This window comes from Microtus oregoni, unplaced genomic scaffold (genome assembly GCF_018167655.1).
Source record: "Microtus oregoni isolate MIOR12 unplaced genomic scaffold, Mior012 000005F_ref0000423, whole genome shotgun sequence".
Lineage (NCBI taxonomy): Eukaryota > Metazoa > Chordata > Mammalia > Rodentia > Cricetidae > Microtus > Microtus oregoni.
This window is the reverse complement of record NW_024543064.1, coordinates 53,627,124-53,645,773: the sequence shown is the minus strand read 5'-3', so window position 1 is coordinate 53,645,773 and position 18,650 is coordinate 53,627,124. Positions and strand designations below refer to the sequence as shown.

Below are 18,650 nucleotides of genomic sequence, written 5' to 3'. Positions count from 1 at the left end.
TGGCTCCGCTAAATAACTTCTATGAGATTTGTAGTTGCCATGACTCCATTTTTAATGTTTCTTTGCAATCTAATGTCCCCTACTCAGATTTTATTCTTTCACAATAATGACTGGCAAGTCCCAAGGAGGGCATCAAAAATTCTCCTTGGTAGTCCAGGAACAAAGCACAGAGCTTTGTAAGGAATAAAGTTAAAATGTTCTACCTTGAGCATGCCAGTAAACTCAGATATTATATACTCTAAGCACTGGTCAACCTCTGAAGGAAACATTTTATACATCCTCAAATCGCACATAATTCTACACATGCATGTATCTAAAATCACTAAAATATGAATCTGTATCAAAATATGACAAAGCATTCCATTAAAATTTGTAATTCTTATATTTTTAAGTATCAATTAAGTTAATTAATATTAATGTACCAAAATAACCACCAACAAAATATGGTATCACTGGTAAAAAGTATATATGACATAAATACTTTATATAGTATATAAAGTATATAGGACATACAATACTCCAAAGATGACCCAATAAAAATCTCTGCAGTCTAGCTGAGAATCCCATCACTAAAAGATGTAAAAGTTTTTTTAAGGGAATTTCAATGTTTTTTAAAGAAAGACAAAAGGCTTTCAAGTCAAAGGAATCTATGTATCCATGACAATTAAATATTACAAATAACCTGACTAGAGGGGGAATAAAGGCTGAAATGAACTGAATCAAAAGAGAAATTGAAATACTGATCGCAGACAGGATAAAAGTCTTTTATGAATGTCAAATTTCCTGAAAGTGATACCCCTTTGAAAACACAATGTAGCATTTAGGGATAATGTGTCACATCATAATCTGACTTAAGCCTCAAATGTTCACGCAGACACAAAACTTACACACGTAGTAAGAGATGGCTCAGCAGGTAAAGGGATTTGCCATCCGAGCACTAGAACCTGAGTTCAATCCTTGGAAGATATGTAAACAAAGAAGAGGAAATACTTGTTCTCTGACCTTCACACATGTGTGCAAACACACATACACCATACACGCACACCCAAAAACTAAGGATTTTTTTAAAGTATGTGTATATATAAATAAAAGGCAAGTAAGGGGATAAAATGTTAATAAAAAGTAATCTACATAAATGTTCGACAGATTTCTCCTTTACTAGTCCGATTTTTACAATGTATTTAGTCTAAAATTACTTCCAAATAAAATATTTAAGTAAAAATGCAATAAAAACTGATCAAAGTCCCTAAAATACTTCTCAAATAAGACTCTTTAAAGATTATCTACTGTTACAAACAATTTATTTGCATTCCCAATGAGAATATATATAAAATTCTATTTTTAGCTAGGTTTGATTAGACTGTTGAAAACACACAGCAGAATTTCCGTAAGTAGCTACAGTACACCACCCTGTGGCAGAAACATGAAAAGACAGAATTTTTTAAAATTAGAAGTAGCTCTTAATGATTTAAAATTTAAAAGTCAGTATTAGCAGAACATGGTGATGTATGCCAGTAATCCTAGTACTCAAAGAGGCAGGGACAAGGAGACTGCCAAAAGGATCAGGCCAGCCTGAATTACAGAGGAGACCTTGTCTAAAAATAAACAGGCAAAATAAAATAAATACAAATAAAGCTAATACTAGATAATTTTTCTAAGATGTAGATTTTACAATTGCCACGTAGGCTAAGTTCTTCAACACAACTTAAACATTTTCACTAAACAGTAAAGAAAATAAGATTCACAAAGACATATTAAAGTCTAAGAAAACTATAACATGCATATAATTTCATCTTTCTAGGTTCATGAGGGGTCTAAGTCTACTTTACGATGATAAAATATGCTAGTTGGCCAAACTAGGAAAAACTAAAAAGAAAAAAATGCAATTTATATTTAAAGGATATTTGAATGTATTAAGCACTTTAAAACTAAGAATATTAGAGCAAACAACTGGAGAAGAGAGCCTAAGGGAGAAAACACAACAACACCAGTTTAGACTAAGAATTCTATAATGAACTTTGTGATTCTATTTAAAACAAGAATAAGCTTAATTTCATTTTTACTTTTCTAATCCCCTCCTTCACCTGAATTCTCTTTAACACAGCTTAATCTATAATCAATGGCCTTGTTATAAGAGGACTCTACTTGTAGCCCTATTCATAGTTCTCAAACTGACATAAATCCAACTTTCTTTTATATGACACTACTCCTTTAAAAAAAACAAAAATACATAATTTATTGAGTCTTTGGGAATTTCACATCATGCATCCCAATCTCTCACATTTCCCAATTCCTCCATATCTACCCTTCACTTTTAAAGTGCCCCACAAAAGAAAATAAAAAAAAATAAAAGTATTAATTTTAAAAAACATCCCACTTCACTCCTCCTTCTCTCCTGCCTCTCCATCACCTCTTCATTCATCTTAGTGGCACTGGGGGCTGTGGTGTATCACGTATTATACATATGCCCTTTCGTCCAAAGAACTTTACTTGCAAATGTTCATTGTAATGAGTTGTTGGTCATGCCCAAGGCCTCTGGTTTCTGGTACACTATACATACTGGACCCTCACCAAAACTCCCTCAGATATCCTGCTGTTGCAGTCATGGAGATCCTGCAGCTATGGTTTCACAGGACCAGTACCTTCGAGAGATGAAGCAGGTCACAGTTGGGGTAGATGTTGGAGTGGGTCAACTCAAAGCACTGAATGTGGCCTGGGTGGTGGCTGAGTTGGTCAGTCCAAGCCTCAGCTGGGATCAACCCCCTCAGGTGAGGTGTGGCGACAGCTCCCCTGCACCCATGCCATCCTAGGTCAGGTCTCCCAAACCCACAGTGAGGGGTAGACCCATCTCTCCAGAGTGCAAGGCTAGCTCTTCTAGGTGAGGGATGGAGACAGCTGCCCTGTACCCTGCCATCCTGGGTCAGGTTTCTCAAGGGCACAGTGAGAAGTTGGCACATATCTCCCGAGTGCTGTGGGAGCTCCTTCCACTCCTACTCCAATTGCCATGTGTTTAATGCCATGATTAACTATAACCATTCTGGAACTCACAGTTAAAATAAAATTTTTCTCCATTAAGTTGCTTTTGTTATGATAACATAAAAGCAACTAAGATAATTATAATAGAAAACAATAAAGTATTAAAATTCCTTCAGTTGAAGGAGACTTAGACAGCAAATAGAAAAAGCATCTCGAATCCAACTCCACGGTTATTAGGGAAATGTGCACTAAAACCACAAAGCAACTAACAAATGAACTCTCAGTGGTAGCAAGTAAGGATGCAAAACTGACACAGCAGTCCTGATCCTACTTCCTTTAAACAAAATACACAAAAGCTCGCACTCAAATGTTAGTAGTGGCTTTGTTTAAAATCATTAAAAATGAGACGTAATCTTATGCTTTCATTAGTTTTTTTAACACTGTCATAAAAAATCATGAGAAATTTGATAGTTTAAAAAGCATAAAATTTGCGGGGCATGGTAGCAAATGCCTTTAATCCCAGCACTTGACAGGCAGAGGCAAGCAGATTTGTTGAGTTCCAGGATAGCCAGGACTATTATACAAAGAAACCCTATCTCAAAAAAGAAAAGAAGGAAAAAAAGAGCATAAATTCACTATATTAATATTCTGAAAGTCAGCAGAACAGTATGGATCTTGCTGGACTAGATATAAACAAATGGATCTAGGGGGCTAGATATGAATTCATCTTCTGTTCCTTTTGGTTCTGGACAGAACTGTGTTCCTTGTGGCTGTAGAACCAAAATTCCTGTTTCCCTGAAGGTGGTTACCAGCCTTGGCCTTTGATGTCATACCTTTCTTACTCCCCTCTCTCTCTGTGTCTCTCTCTCTCTCTGTCTCTCTCCCACTTTTAAGGTTCAGATGGTGTTAGCTTCAGCAGCACATATACTAAAATTGGAATGATACACAGAAGATTAGCAGGGCCCCTGTGCAAGAAAAATAAATAAAAAATAAAAAAAAAGTTCAGATGATTATAGAAGCCCCACATGGATAATCTAGGATAAGTCCCCTATCAAAAAGTTCTTAATCCAGGTTCTGGCTATTACAAACAATGCTGCTATGAACATAATAAAGCATATACTTTTGTTGTATGATAAGGCCTCTCTTGGGTATATTCCCAAGAGTGGTATTGCTGGGTCCAGGGGTAGTCTCTCTCAATCTCAAGGTCCAAATCAGGAGCAGAAAGAGAGAGAGCACGAGCAAAGAACTCAAGACCGTGAGGGGTGCACCCACACACTGAGACAATGGGGATGTTCTATCAGGAACTCACCAAGGCCAGCTGGCCTGGGTCTGAAAAAGCCTGGGATAAAACCGGACTCGCTGAACATAGCAGACAATGAGGACTACTGAGAACTCAAGAACAATGGCAATGGGTTTTTGATCCTACTGCACGTACTGACTTTGTAGGAGCCTAGGCAGTTTGGATGCTCACCTTACTAGACCTGGATGGAGGTGGGCGGTCCTTGGACTTCCCACAGGTCAGGGAACCCTGATTGCTCTTCGAGCCGATGAGGGAGGGGGACTTAATCGGGGGAGGGGGAAAGAAATGGGAGGCGGTGGCGGGGAAGAGACAGAAATCTTTAATAAATAAATTTTTTTAAAAAAGTTCTTAATCTTAAATCTAAAGTTTATTTTGTTATATAAAGTAATATATTCTCAGGGTTTGGAGACTAAGGTATAAACACCACTAAATGCCATTATTCTTAGATTATATCAACTGGGGGATTAAAAACTGATATAGTCACAGGATGGAGAACTACTCAGCAATGAGAAGAAACATGTATGAGCCCCAGATATACTATGCTACTAAAGCCAGTCTCAAAAGACTGTATATGGAGCTAAAGAAATGCCTCAGTGATTAGGGGTGCTTAGGGCTCTATTAGAGTCACCACTGACTCACAAATCCTTAAAACTGGCAGTCAGCTGAAACCTTCCAACACTATACAAAGAATCAAAATAACCCGTTCTTTAAAAGGACCTTTCCAATTAACAAATAAATCAAGTTTTGTCTCTACTGTATCCCTTGCACAAATGACATCAACATTCAATCCTACTCTAACCAAGGTATCTAAATATGCAACAAGAAACAGAACCTGTAGGTGCCATAAAGTGTGAGATTCATAAAGTGTGAGATTCTATCTTAACATTATAAATCATGATATTGTCAGTGATTCCATAATACTTTACTTAAGGTTTTCTGAAAACATTACCTGCTATTTCAGAGTAAACTATGGTAGGTAGAATACTAATTGTTATAACATAAAAAAAAAACCATTTATAGAGCACATGTAGCCATAATTGTGTCCAAATAACAAAATAGAAATTTTATTATTCTTTGCTGCCTAAAAGCATAGTCAGTTCTTTATTACATGTATGTGAGAATCAAACTCACAGAGAATGTTGTGAGAAGAAAACTCTCTAATGCATTAATATAAGCATATAGAAACAGAACTTTTTATGCTGGTTATTTTTCTCATTGCTGTTATTCTGGTTCATGGTTTAAGAAGATAAAGTCCATCACGGCAAGGAAGGCAGGGCAGCAGAAATGACTCATGTCTACAGTAGCAGAAACATAAAGCAGCTGCTTATTACACAGTATCAACTGGAGTGGGGTGTGCATATGAATAAGGAAGCAGGGCCAGACTGCAACCCTAAAACCCAACCCCCAAAGACTACTTCCCAGTCTGACCCCACCTCCTAAAGGTTCCACAACTTCCCAACCCAGTGTCACCAGCTGGGGCCCAAGTGTTTAGACATGAGCTATGGAGGACATTCCACATGTAGAACATAGTGTTTTACACATACCTCCAACAGGCTCATGGCCATCTTATCCCATAAAACGTTTGCCAAACTGGACATTAAGAGCATGCACTGCCACACTCAGCCACAACATCATTTTTTTAACAAGGGGAAAAAAGACACATAAGCAATGAGCTGTTTTTTATAAAATAGTAAAGAATAACTAAAAATTAAAAGTCATTTCACAGCTTTATTTAGACCTCATAAGAAAAAGAATGCAGAAAATTCCCAATATTCATCAATGTAAAGTAAAATTTTTGTAAGTTATTGTTAGAGATTCATAATAAAAACTGCAAAATAATACAGTAATTTTTTTCTATCTTTACCATATGGCAATTCTAAGGACTTTCACTCCTTTTCCCATTTGGTCATCATAATGTTCTATGAGGTAGAATTTTATTCTTCAGATGAGAAAATTAAGGCCAGAAAGTTTAAACAGTTTGCCAAATGTCAGATTGGTAGTAAACTGTGGGAGTCTCTTTAAAATGAGGCTACCTTAAACCCTGAACATCCACTTTACCTTTATGCGAACTCTACAGCTTACAGAAACAATCCTCCAAGTGGCAACACCACTACTAATAACCCAAATTACACAGCTCTGTCTATATCAAAGTAGGAAATCAGCCATCATTCACAAGTGGTTTGTTTTCTTTTAAGTACACTGCTGCTACGCGGCCCACACTCACAATTGAATCCTCCTGCTTCAGTCTCCCAACATGTTCTACCATTTCCAGCTTTACCTAGAATTTGGCCACAAGGCAATAAAATAATTCTCTCTTACTAGAAAAACTAGCATATGTTCCCAAGATAAAATATTTATTATTTTAAAAGTGGAAATTTTCAATAAAGGCAGTGCATGAACAAAAATCAAAAGCCTACTTTACAGGACTAGAGTAAAAAGTTAGGAAAAAGATGTATTTCTAAGTAAGATCTTTAGACTTCATGTATATTTAAACTCATGCCCATGTTCTTGTCTTCTCACTTTAAAGAGAAGGCCAAGGCTGTATCTGAAACTAGCAGCCAAACTGGTAACATTTAAGCATCTCTGATGTGGCACTGGTTTTAGTGGCACGAAAGCTTCAGGATTGAAGGAGTGATGGAGAGAAGCTGACAATCTGAGTTCAATCCCCAGTACCCACATGGTAGAAGGAAAAAACCAACTCTCATAAACTGTTCTTTGACTTCCACATGCATCCCAGGACATGTATGTGCAGACACACAGACACACTGAATGAGTATAAAGAGCTGTTTGAGTCCCTGAGCATCTTTTCAAGCATGTGGAGCTGCATTCCTTTCACTTGAAGCTCACCACTTCTCCCTCCTCTCCACAATCAACAGCAGGATCTCTCTCCTGAGACCCTTTGTTTCCTTCTACTTCTGTCAGGTAGTGTTTTGTGTCAGATGTTCTTTCTGCCATATAAATACATATGGGGCTGCAGAGAATAGCCTTTGATCCCAGTACTTGGGAAGCAGAAGCAGTGGATCTCTGTGAGTTCATGGCCAGCTTGGTATACACAGTGAGATCCAGGACAACCAAAGCTACATAATAAGATCTGCCTAAAAAATAGATACATAGATAGATAGGTAGGTAGAGAGATAGATAGATAGGTAAGTAGATAGATAGATAGATAGATAGATAGATAGATAGGCGTTGTTTTTAGAAGGATTATGTAGGCTTCATTATTGTAATACTTTAAAGAAAATGACAAAGACAGGTGGACTGAGCAAGGTAAGGAGATAAAATACAAAGGTTCTTATTATGACTTTAAAGTCCTGGATACTGTAAATTATATGCATAAAAACATATACACATATACACACATACACCCTTTGTTGTTGTTATTATTTAGGTAAATAAATTCCTATGTTCAATTCCATAAACTATATAAATGCAGTTTACATGGAAAAAGGGACTTTGTAAATGTGCTTAAAGATATTGAGAATTACTTTCACGTATTACCCTGATGTCCCCCTGATGATCCCAGAAGAGTCAGAGATAGAAAAGAAGGCAACATCACATGCTTGGAAGATAAGAGAGAGTTCACGAGCCAAAAGGAATAGGCAGCACCTAGTAGACATGAAGTCAAGGGCATATCCATCCTGCTGACTCTACCGCATGTCACATATCTGCCCTGCTGACTCCACTGCATGTCACATATCTACCTGCTGACTCCACTGCATGTCACATATCTGCCCTGCTGACTCTACCGCATGTCACATGTCCATCCTGCTGACTCCACTGCATGTCACATGTCCATCCTGCTGACTCCACTGCATGTCACATGTCTACCTGCTGACTCCACTGCATGTCACATGTCTACCTGCTGACTCCACTGCATGTCACATGTCTACCTGCTGACTCCACTGCATGTCACATGTCTACCTGCTGACTCCACTGCATGTCACATATCTACCCTGCTGACTCCACTGCATGTCACATGTCCATCCTGCTGACTCCACTGCATGTCACATGTCTACCTGCTGACTCCACTGCATGTCACATGTCTACCTGCTGACTCCACTGCATGTCACATGTCTACCTGCTGACTCCACTGCATGTCACATATCTACCCTGCTGACTCCACTGCATGTCAAAAACATGTCTGCCCTGCTGACTCCACTGCATGTCACATATCTACCCTGCTGACTCCACTGCATGTCACATGTCTACCTGCTGACTCCACTGCATGTCACATATCTACCCTGCTGACTCCACTGCATGTCACATGTCTACCTGCTGACTCCACTGCATGTCACATATCTACCCTGCTGACTCCACTGCATGTCACATATCCATCCTGCTGACTCCACTGCATGTCACATATCTGCCTGCTAACTCCACTGCATGTCACATGTCTACCTGCTGACTCCACTGCATGTCACATATCCATCCTGCTGACTCCACTGCATGTCACATGTCTACCTGCTGACTCCACTGCATGTCAAAAACATGTCTGCCCTGCTGACTCCACCTCATTAGCCCAGTAAAAGCAATGCTTACATCTGACTTCCAGAACTGTAAGCTAAAAAGCTATGCCAGGTGTGGCAGTACTGGGCTATAGTGAACCCCAGCAGTTCTAACACCCGGGAGATAGCAGAAAGAAGACGGTGACTTGCAGGTCAGTCTAGACTTCATAGTGAGATCCTGCTCCACTAAAACAAAACAAAGCACAATGAAAGAGGTAATGAATGGGTTACTGTAAGTCATTCCGTGTACAACTTTTTATACTGACAATAGGACACTAGGACATAGAGCACTAAAAGACTTCAATAATCTCCACCTCATAAGAAGGTGGTACAGGAACACAGGAACAAGTCAGATAAAAGCATGAAGAAGCACTCAGTAAGAGATACTACATAGGATCAATGCCCTTTCCACAGTATATTAAAATATTAATTAGAAAAGAAAAGTAGTGGGCACTTCTAAATGACTTTACAAGCAGGAAAATGAGAGTATGAAATGGACGTCATAAGGTACTGGAAAATGACCCCGAACTATTGCCATTCAATAAAAGTATGAGGGCTTTGTGGAAATGCGTCATTTTCTAGAAATTAGAAAAAATACTTACAAAATATCTAATTTATTAAAAATATAAGAAAAAAAGGAAAGAACAAAAATATAAGAAAACAGGGGAACAGAATATAGGAAATATCAAATATTAGAACTAGGTGACAGGAATACAGACATTTATTATACTAGTCTACTTTTCTGCATGCTTGTAAAAAATAGTTCTTAATTCTTTACTATTAAAGAAGTCAGCATTAAATAGTTTTTAATTCTTTTATTAATAAAGATTAATACAATAAAAAATCTTAACAAAAGAATTAAAAACTAGGCCAGGAGTGTTAAACAGTGGTAGAGTACTTGCCTAGCATGTGTGGGCCTTCGGTTCAATTCATAGCATGACTTTAAAACACACAGAAAGCCCCCAACAGTAAAAATCCCTTTCAGCTAAAACAAGCAGAAAATGCAATTAATTTTAGAAATTCATACACACACACATACACACAGAGTGGCTCTTACCTGTAACACCAGCATTCAAAAAACAAGTTAACATCTAATATTAATGTAAATCACATAAATGCCTCTTCAGTTCACCAATTTTCATATATACATATATGAAATTATATATTATATATAAATCATGTATGTATGTATACATATATACACATATATAGCCATGCTGTCATCTCTGATACAAATTCACACAATCACTTTATCTGTATCTGCCTACTCATATAACCAATATCCACATTTCTAGTTTGGGTTTCTTTAAAATAAAAACAAAGAAACCAAAACCCTGAGCTCAATTTAAAAACAAACAAAAAACAAAAAAGCCACCAAAGTTTAAAGTCAGGCACAGTGGTGGCACATATATGTAATTCCAGGACTCAGGAGGCAGAAAAAGGAGGCTCTGGAACCTGAGTTTGAGGTCAACCTGGGCAACAGAATAAGACTATTTCAAAAAGAAAGTTGATATTTATATCTATTTATACAGTGTCACCCATTGTTCAGTGTTTCCCCATAACTAACTGACCACAACTTTCAGTATTCTCAAAGCAAGTGATTACATACTTTTTTCATATTTCTATTTACATATTTACTTACATTTAACTAACATGCACAACTGTAATAACTATACTATAAACAGGCATGAGTTAGTCTTGGGAAGCAAACAGCTGCAAGCATATTTCTATCAGAGACCAGTCACCACAGAAGAGTTGCTGGCAACCAACTTAGCACAATACTGATGTCAGTCAATCTGTTTTTCAAATGAAATAAAAAGATGATTAATAAAGATAAAGCTGAAAGAGAAACTTTGATTTTCAAAAAGGTGATGGTAAAGTTAAAAGGAACCATGGCTATGTGGAGGGAACAGCAGAGGGGAATAGTAGGGTACAAGTGATTTTAAGGGAGAAATGGGAAAAACAAGGGCTCTAATTAGGGAGACAGAGGGAGATTAATACAGAAAAAGGAGGAGAGAAAATGAACTAACAGAAAGGATATCTGAAAAAGTTATAAGGAATTCTATTATCTATCTACTTAAATTACATATAATACCTCCAAGCCTGAGTATACCTATGTACATATTGTTTAAATAACATTTCCCCATCTGTGTTGACAATGCTTCCCTCCAAGATTCAGACACTACTGATGATAATAATAATAATAACAATATCAATAATAATAATAATAATAAATAACCAGGTAGGAGAACCCTACTTTTGAGTTCTTGTTCAGGGTTATCTAAGAAAATCCCCAAACACAGCCTTATTGCTGCTGCCTTTGGTTGCCTCCCAGAGGTTAAAGGTAAGCCTCTTTTGCTTAATATACCTTTCACTTCAGACACGAGACAGAAGATCTGAGCTGGTTAGACCCTCCTGAGGATGAGTTCTCATAGTACCAGAAGGCATCATGCAAGCTTCTGAGGGATGGAAGCAACCAACAGACTTACCTGGCTGTGATGCCTACAGACTAAAACAGTGAACAGCACAGCACTAACTCCCTAAGGGGGCATTAGTGACACATATACTTTGGCTCTGTAACTGGATTTAATACCCTGTTCAATAAGAGGGAAATCATGCCTGGTACTAGAAACCTAGCCATCTACCTGGGACTAGCAAAGTCATGGGTCTTGAAGGAATACCTACAATTATCACTTTACTAATCCCTAACTACAGTCTAAATAGCCTCAGACCCACAGGTTAAGTTTAGTACTCAACCCCTCATCAAGAAAACCATGACAGAAAACCACAACTGATGAAAATGCAGAGAACAAGTGACTGTGTGGTGTCCAGTCCCAACTGATCAGTCTACAGCACAGCTCCTCCACCCACGGCTCTGAGACTAGAGGGGAAGGAGTAGAACGATTATAAGACCCACAGGAACAGGAAGTTTCCTGAGATTGAGTCAAGAAATCTCATCAGCATAGCTGCCTAAACAAGACCTAAATATAAACATCAAGACGAATGCTAACACGGGAGTGGGGAAGAGCTCAGGAGCCCTAACCCTAGACAGAGAACCACAGGCAACAAAGAAATGATGGGAGAAGGAAAAACAGCCTTCCCAGGGAAAAACACACCAATTTATTATATTTAAGAACATATATACGTGTGTGTGTGTGTGTGTGTGTGTGTGTGTGTGTGTGTAACAACAATTAAAGAAGCAGAGGCCATGAATTGAGAGAAAGATGGAGGCGGAGCATGGGAAGGGTTGGAGGAAGGAAAGGAAAGAACACTGTAATTGTATTTTAATTTCAAAAAATAAAGTATTTTAGCTGGGCGGTGGTGGCGCATGCCTTTAATCCCAGCACTCGGGAGGCAGAGGCAGGCGGATCTCTGTGAGTTCGAGACCAGCCTGGTCTACAAGAGCTAGTTCCAGGACAGGCTCCAAAACCACAGAGAAACGCTGTCTCGAAAAACCAAATAAAAAAAAAAATAAAGTATTTTTAAAAGATGATAGGGAAAGATTAGGCAAAAGGTAAAATACTTACTAGTCATCTAACCCAGTGTATGAACAAGATGAGGCAATTCACTGACAAAAGAAAAATGGTAATCTAGCACAACAATTAGATTTCAGTGATTCCAAAAACAGGAAAAAAAATTAAGATAGTTACCAAAACAACAAATAATCTTCAAGTCTTTCAAAGTTCTCCATATGTCATCAGTAGGTAGACCATACAGACCATTAAATGAGGATTCCACCTACGGCCTCTGAAAAGCTCAGCCCATGATTTTAGGTAGGGAATCTGTTGCTGTGATAAAAGACCACGAGCACAGGCGAACTGGAGAGGAAAAGGGTTATTTTCATCTTACAGCTCTCAGGTCATAACCCGTCACTGAGGGAAGTCAGGGTAGGAACGCAGGGTAGGAACCTGGAAGCAGGAACTGGAGTAGAAGTCACAGAGGAGCACTGCTTACTGACTTGCACACCACGGCTTGTTCAGCCTGCTTTCTTGTATATACAAAGACCACCTGCTCAGGGTGGCACCACCAATAATGGGCTAGGACCCCCCCAAATGAATCGCAATCAAGAAAGTGCCTCACAGGCTTGCTTACAAGCCATTCTGATGGGGTTTCCCAACTGAGGACCTGTTTTCCCAAGGGACTCTAGTCTGTGTGAAGCTGACATAAACACTAACTAGAACATATGTTAAGGAATATTCTTGGGAGAGTCTGGAAAAGTGTCTATCTGCTTCCCATTTTTAAATAAGTGGGTCACAATTTGCTTCAAAAGAATCAGACTGGAAAAAGTTTGGAGGTTTAAAATACCAGAGAGGAGAAAAGTGGATGGTAAGTTTGGAAGAACTCATCATACTACTGTCTTTTTACGTGCTAAAATTATTCCATTCTTAATACAATTAAACATAACAATGTCATACATTCCAGAGTGGTGAAAGTAGCTGACTGAATCACAGGTCAATTTTCTAAATATATCATTCCCAACAAGCCCAGGTCTCAGGTCTATCTTAGCCCCCCTTTAAAAATCCACTGGCAGAAATACTTGGTTGTAATGTAAATTTGTGCTGCCTACTAATCAAGCTCAAGGGTATTCACAGCACTCAAATACTTCATTGCATTTAAGTTTAATAAAAGTGGGTTATGAAAGACTCCATTTCTAACAAGTTCAAGTTTTGTTAAAAAGCTATTGAGAGCAGTTGGCATTTGGTTAAACAGCATTCATTTATTTATACATAGTCAAGGGAAATTTCTCTAACGGAATAAACTCTTAGCCCTCTACTAACAGCTGAGCTGAACCACTAAACAGAGATCACCGTTCTTATGAAGAAACAAAAGGTAGTAAGCAGCTGTATTATGATTGCTCAACAGGAGAACTAACAGAGCCACCAACGGCTGGCTGCCAACTGAGCTTTGCAAGTAAACAGACTAATAACTGAATAAATAAGAGCTTATTAAACCAACAACAACAACAACAGAGTTCCACAACATAACACTGCTAGGGTTTAACAACTGACAAGTAGTCACAAACCAATTCTAGTTGCTGCTCTTAAGATAAAAGATCCCAATAATTCCTAAACTAAACCCTGCAAAGCAGTCATCAAACCTCACCATCCTCTTGTTCTAGCTTCTCAAGTAACAAATATTTGGAAAACTGTTTTGAAGGTGGAATAGTTTATAGACAAAGAACCCTAGTTATTACATTAAACTAATGCAGTAAAACTAATAACCAGTATCTCCAAATTAGTGACTAAATAGAGTCAACTGATACCTCTAACCATACTAAAGTTTAAGGATCTCCAAAAATGAGAGAGAGAGAGAGAGAGAGAGAGAGAGAGAGAGAGAGAGAGAGAGCGCTGGGTGTGGTAGCACCTTTAACCCCAGCTCTCAAGGAGGCAGAGGCAGGTAGATCTCTGGGACCTCGGGGAATTCTGGGCTAGCCAAGGCTACAGTGAGACCCTGTCTCAAACTAAAAAAAGAAGAGAATGAGAATAAGAAGGAAAGGAAGGGAGGGAGGGAGGGAGGGAGGATCTCCATGTAGATAGTTCATCTACATTGTCCACTTGACTAAATTAGAATCAAGATGGAAACTTAACTTCTGGGTTGTGTAGATGAAGGTATTTCCAGAAAAGTTTAAGTGGGGAAGGAAGTCCCATGCTAAAGGTAAACAGCACCATCCCATGTGCTGGGTTCCCTGACTGAATGAAGAGAAAAGCACAGGGCACTAGCCCCTGTCTCTCTGCTTGACTGTGGATGCAGTGTGACCAGCTGCCTCACGCTACTGCTACCATGCCTTCCCATCATTGTAGCTTCTTAAATGTGAGCCAAAATAACATGCCTTTCAAGCTGCTCTGATTGGCCATTTGATCACTGTCTCGTCAACAAGAAAAGGAACTAATGCACCATGTCCTGTTTAATTTGCTGTGATACTGTGTTAAATGAATGTCTCATTGCTGGAATTAAAAGACAAGAAGCAAATTTTTAATTTACCTTTTACAATATCTTACTCTCTCACGCCATATGCATATGCACAATGTATGTAATGTCAGGCATGTACAAGCAGGTCAGAAACTTGTGGGGTCAGATTTTTTACTTCTACCATGTGGGCTCTGGTATCAAACTCAGGCTGTCAGGCTTGGCAGCAGAGGCCTTTACCTGCTAAACCATCTTCTGGGCCTTTCAGGTCATTTTTACTGTGTGGGAGGAGTAATACTTCTACCATAATGCACATGTGGAGATCAGAACTCACCTTACAGGACTCAGCTCTCTCTACCTTGTGGGTTCCAGGGACTGAATTCAGGCAACAACAGAGGCTTTTATCTCTGAGCCACTCACTGGAAAATGAAGTAATTCTTGAAAAGACCAAGTCTCTTTATATCTATTTTTTTCCCAAAATTTAAGCATATTTTGTATATTAAAAAGTTAACATTAAAAGTTGAATTTGAAGGCAGGAGAGATGGCTCAGCAGTTAAGAGCACTGGTTGCTCTTCCAGAGGACCTGTATTCAATTCCCAACACCCACATGGCAGCTCACAACTGTCTGTAACTCCAGTTCCAGGGGATCTAAAAACCTCACAAGTCATATATGCAAGCAAAATACCAATGCACATAAAATAAAAATAAATAAATAAATAAATTTTAGAAAGTGGAATTTGATACCTAATTCAAAGCACATCCTCTGTGGAAAAAAGTTAGAAATGGCTGGGACAGTCCCAGAGTCTCATACATAATCTGCAATAAAACTTATTTTGAGAATTTCAGAATTTCCTACCCTCTAAAACTATGATACTATTTCCTCATTGCTCATTACATCTTATTTTGAGAATTTCAGAATTTCCTATCATCTAAAACTACAATACTATTTCCACATAGCTCATTACCTATAGGAAAATACAAATTCATTTCCACTGACATCTTCTGCAATAAAACACATTCATTTAAAATTCATAAAAAGGTATTTAGCAATAACAATTCTGAAACACTGCGATGATTTCCCTAAAGTGTTAGTATTTTTATCCTTTACATATAAAAATCCCCATGCTGATTATTTTACTATGCTATTCAAGACTTAAATTTCATTACAAACACATTCTTTAGAGCAGCCAATCTTCTCTTTAGTGCGACTTTAACTGTAAAAAAGCTCCTCTTCCAGCCAATTGCCAGGTGGAGAGACCATGTTAGTCCCAGGCTCTGCATTATGTTATGTGATAAGCTCTGACAATCCCTAATTAGGACAGTTGAGATGGTAAGGTTTCTAGCTACTGCAATACAGTGTATCTTAGCTTGTTCGCTTCCTTACAGGGATTTAGAAACTGTGGGTATTAAATAGTCAGAAGTCTTAAATCTCATTCTCCTTTTTTTTTTCTCCTTTTCTATTTTTTATTTTATTTATTTATCTAGTTTTGGAGACAGGGTCTTACATGTTCCCTAAGCTGTCTGTGAATTTACTACTTCCTGCTTTAGCCTCCTCAGCCAAGATTATAAACACTTGCTACGGTTTCGATTGCTCTGACAAAACACCATGACCAAAACAAGTGAAGAGAAAAGGGTTTATTTCAGCTCACAGTTAGCTGCACACAATCCATCATGAAGGAAAGTCAGGTACTGTTCACTGGCTTGCCTCCCCACGGCTTGCTCGGACTGCTTTCTTACAGAACCCAGGACCACCTGTCCAGGTCCCACAAGCCTCAGTGAGCAACGGCCTCTTACATCAATAACCATTCAAGAAGATGCCCCTCAGACATGCCTATGAGTCAGTCTAATGAGGATATTATCTCAACTGAAGTTGCTCTTCCCAGATAACTTGAGTTTCTGTCAAGCTGACAAAGAAAGGGAGGATGGAGGGAGGGAGGGAGGGAGGGAGGGAGGGAGGGAAGGAAGGAAGGAAAAAGACCTAACCAGGACATCAACTTTAAATTTTTATGAATTTCAAAATAACCAAGTGTCAAACTTGTTCATAAATACCTTTTTTGTTGTTATTTTGGAAGTAAAATAAACCCACTTTGAAATAGGCAAGGCTGGAGAGAGGGCCAGGAGATTAAGAGCACCTGTTGCTCTTCCAGGACTGGGATTCTATTACCACCACCCACATTGGGTGGCTCACAACTGCCTACAGCTTCAAGTCCAGGGAACCCAATGCTTCTGGCCTCTGCAGGAACCTGCAGTTGTACAAACTCACAAACACACATATACATAATGAAAAGTAAAACCTTAAAAAAAATAATGTAAGTGACAAATATCAAAATAAGCTTTCAGCAGGAGAATATAGTCTGGAAAGAGAAAAGCATTTCAATGACTGACCTTAGAGAAGAAACACAGTTGTGTTTAAAGTTGTCTACACAACGACCTAACAGAACTGTAAAGATAATTTTGGAACTCTTACATTTTGTGCATAAACAATTTTGTGTACTTCCATATCTCCTTAGCATGTTATAAGAAAACTAATAGATCATCTTAAACACCACACATAGATCCATTGATTCTTGCTGAAGATGTTTGTGTCTCTCAATTCTGTTAACATTATGTCCTTTCTGATTAAAGCTGCAATAAAAAGAAAAAAGCCTGTGTTGCTCATTTGAAGAAAACACAACTGTTTCTCATGTTAGGTTTTTAGTTGTTACTTTCTTTTTCCCCCACAATTCTGGGGAATGAACCACAGGTCTTGTGCAGATCTAGCAAGAAATTTTCCACAGCCCTTTAAGATGCATTTAATCTTAATAGTATTGATGCTTCATTCAGACATTTGAAAACCATTTGTTCACTGAAACAGGGATATAAAAGTCTGGTACTGAGGAACATACCTACAATCTCAGGATTTGGAAGGTAGAGAAAGGGGGACCAGATAAACAGCTTGGGGAACCTAAGACTCATCTGTCTCAAAAACAGTCTCAAAAATAAACAAATATCAGGACCACGAGGGGTGCACCCACCCACTGAGACAGTGGAGCTGATCTAATGGGAGCTCACCAAGGCCAGCTGGACTGTGACTGAAAAAGCATGGGATAAAACTGGACTCTCTCAACATGGCGAACAATGAGGGCTGATGAGACGCAAAGGACAATGGCACGGGGTTTTGATTCTGCTTAATGTGCTGGCTTTGTGGGAGCAAAGCCAGTTTGGATGTTCACCTTCCTAGATATGGACGGAGGGGGGAGGACCTAGGAGTTACCACAGGGCAGAAAACCCTGGCTGCTCTTTGGACTGGAGAGGGAGGGGGAAAGGAGTGGGGGGAGGGGGAGAAGTGTGGGAGGAGGGGAAGAAGGGTGGGAGGAGGGGGAGGGAAATGGGAGGCTGGGAGGAGGTGGAAACTTGTTTTTTTTTTTCTTCTCCTTTTCTCAATAAAAAAAAATTAAAGTAAAAAAAAAAATAAACAAATAAATAAAGCCATGGCTCAGCAGGTGAAGCACGTGCCATGTAGGTCTGATGGCCTAAGTTCAAGCCCCAAAAGCCACATAAAGGCAAAAACAGACAACCCACTCCACAAAGGTTTCCGGGCTTTCACACACATGCTATAGTACAAGCACATCCACACTCACACATCACACACAGACACAGTAATAAATAATAATAATGATGCCAATAATAATACAAAACAAGTATAAAGTGAAAGGACCAGACAAGATAGCACATACTTATGATATCTGCACTTAGAAAGCTAACTCAATTCAAAGTCAGGTTAGGCTACATAACACTTTTGACTCAAACACAGACTCAAATACACATTCACACACTCACTCACTCACTCACAGTGTAAAAATACCAAGATACATTTTAGAACTACAATATCTCAGGCATTGTACATTCATTGAAAACAGGGGCTGAAAAATTGCTCAGCAGTTAAGAGCTCTCAGTATTCTTGCAGAAGACCCCAGTTCAGC

General features: G+C 38.7%; 1 protein-coding gene and 1 non-coding gene across 2 annotated transcripts in view; one reads left to right on the top strand and one right to left on the bottom strand.

Annotated features, from left to right (window-relative positions):
* Caap1 (caspase activity and apoptosis inhibitor 1) overlaps positions 1-18,650 on the bottom strand; it is a 56,297-nt gene that overhangs the window by 18,854 nt on the left and 18,793 nt on the right. The gene's annotated exons all lie outside the window — the stretch shown is intronic.
* Positions 3,880-3,988, top strand: LOC121449003. The gene has a single exon (XR_005974462.1). It is a non-coding gene; the product is annotated as a U6 spliceosomal RNA (small nuclear RNA).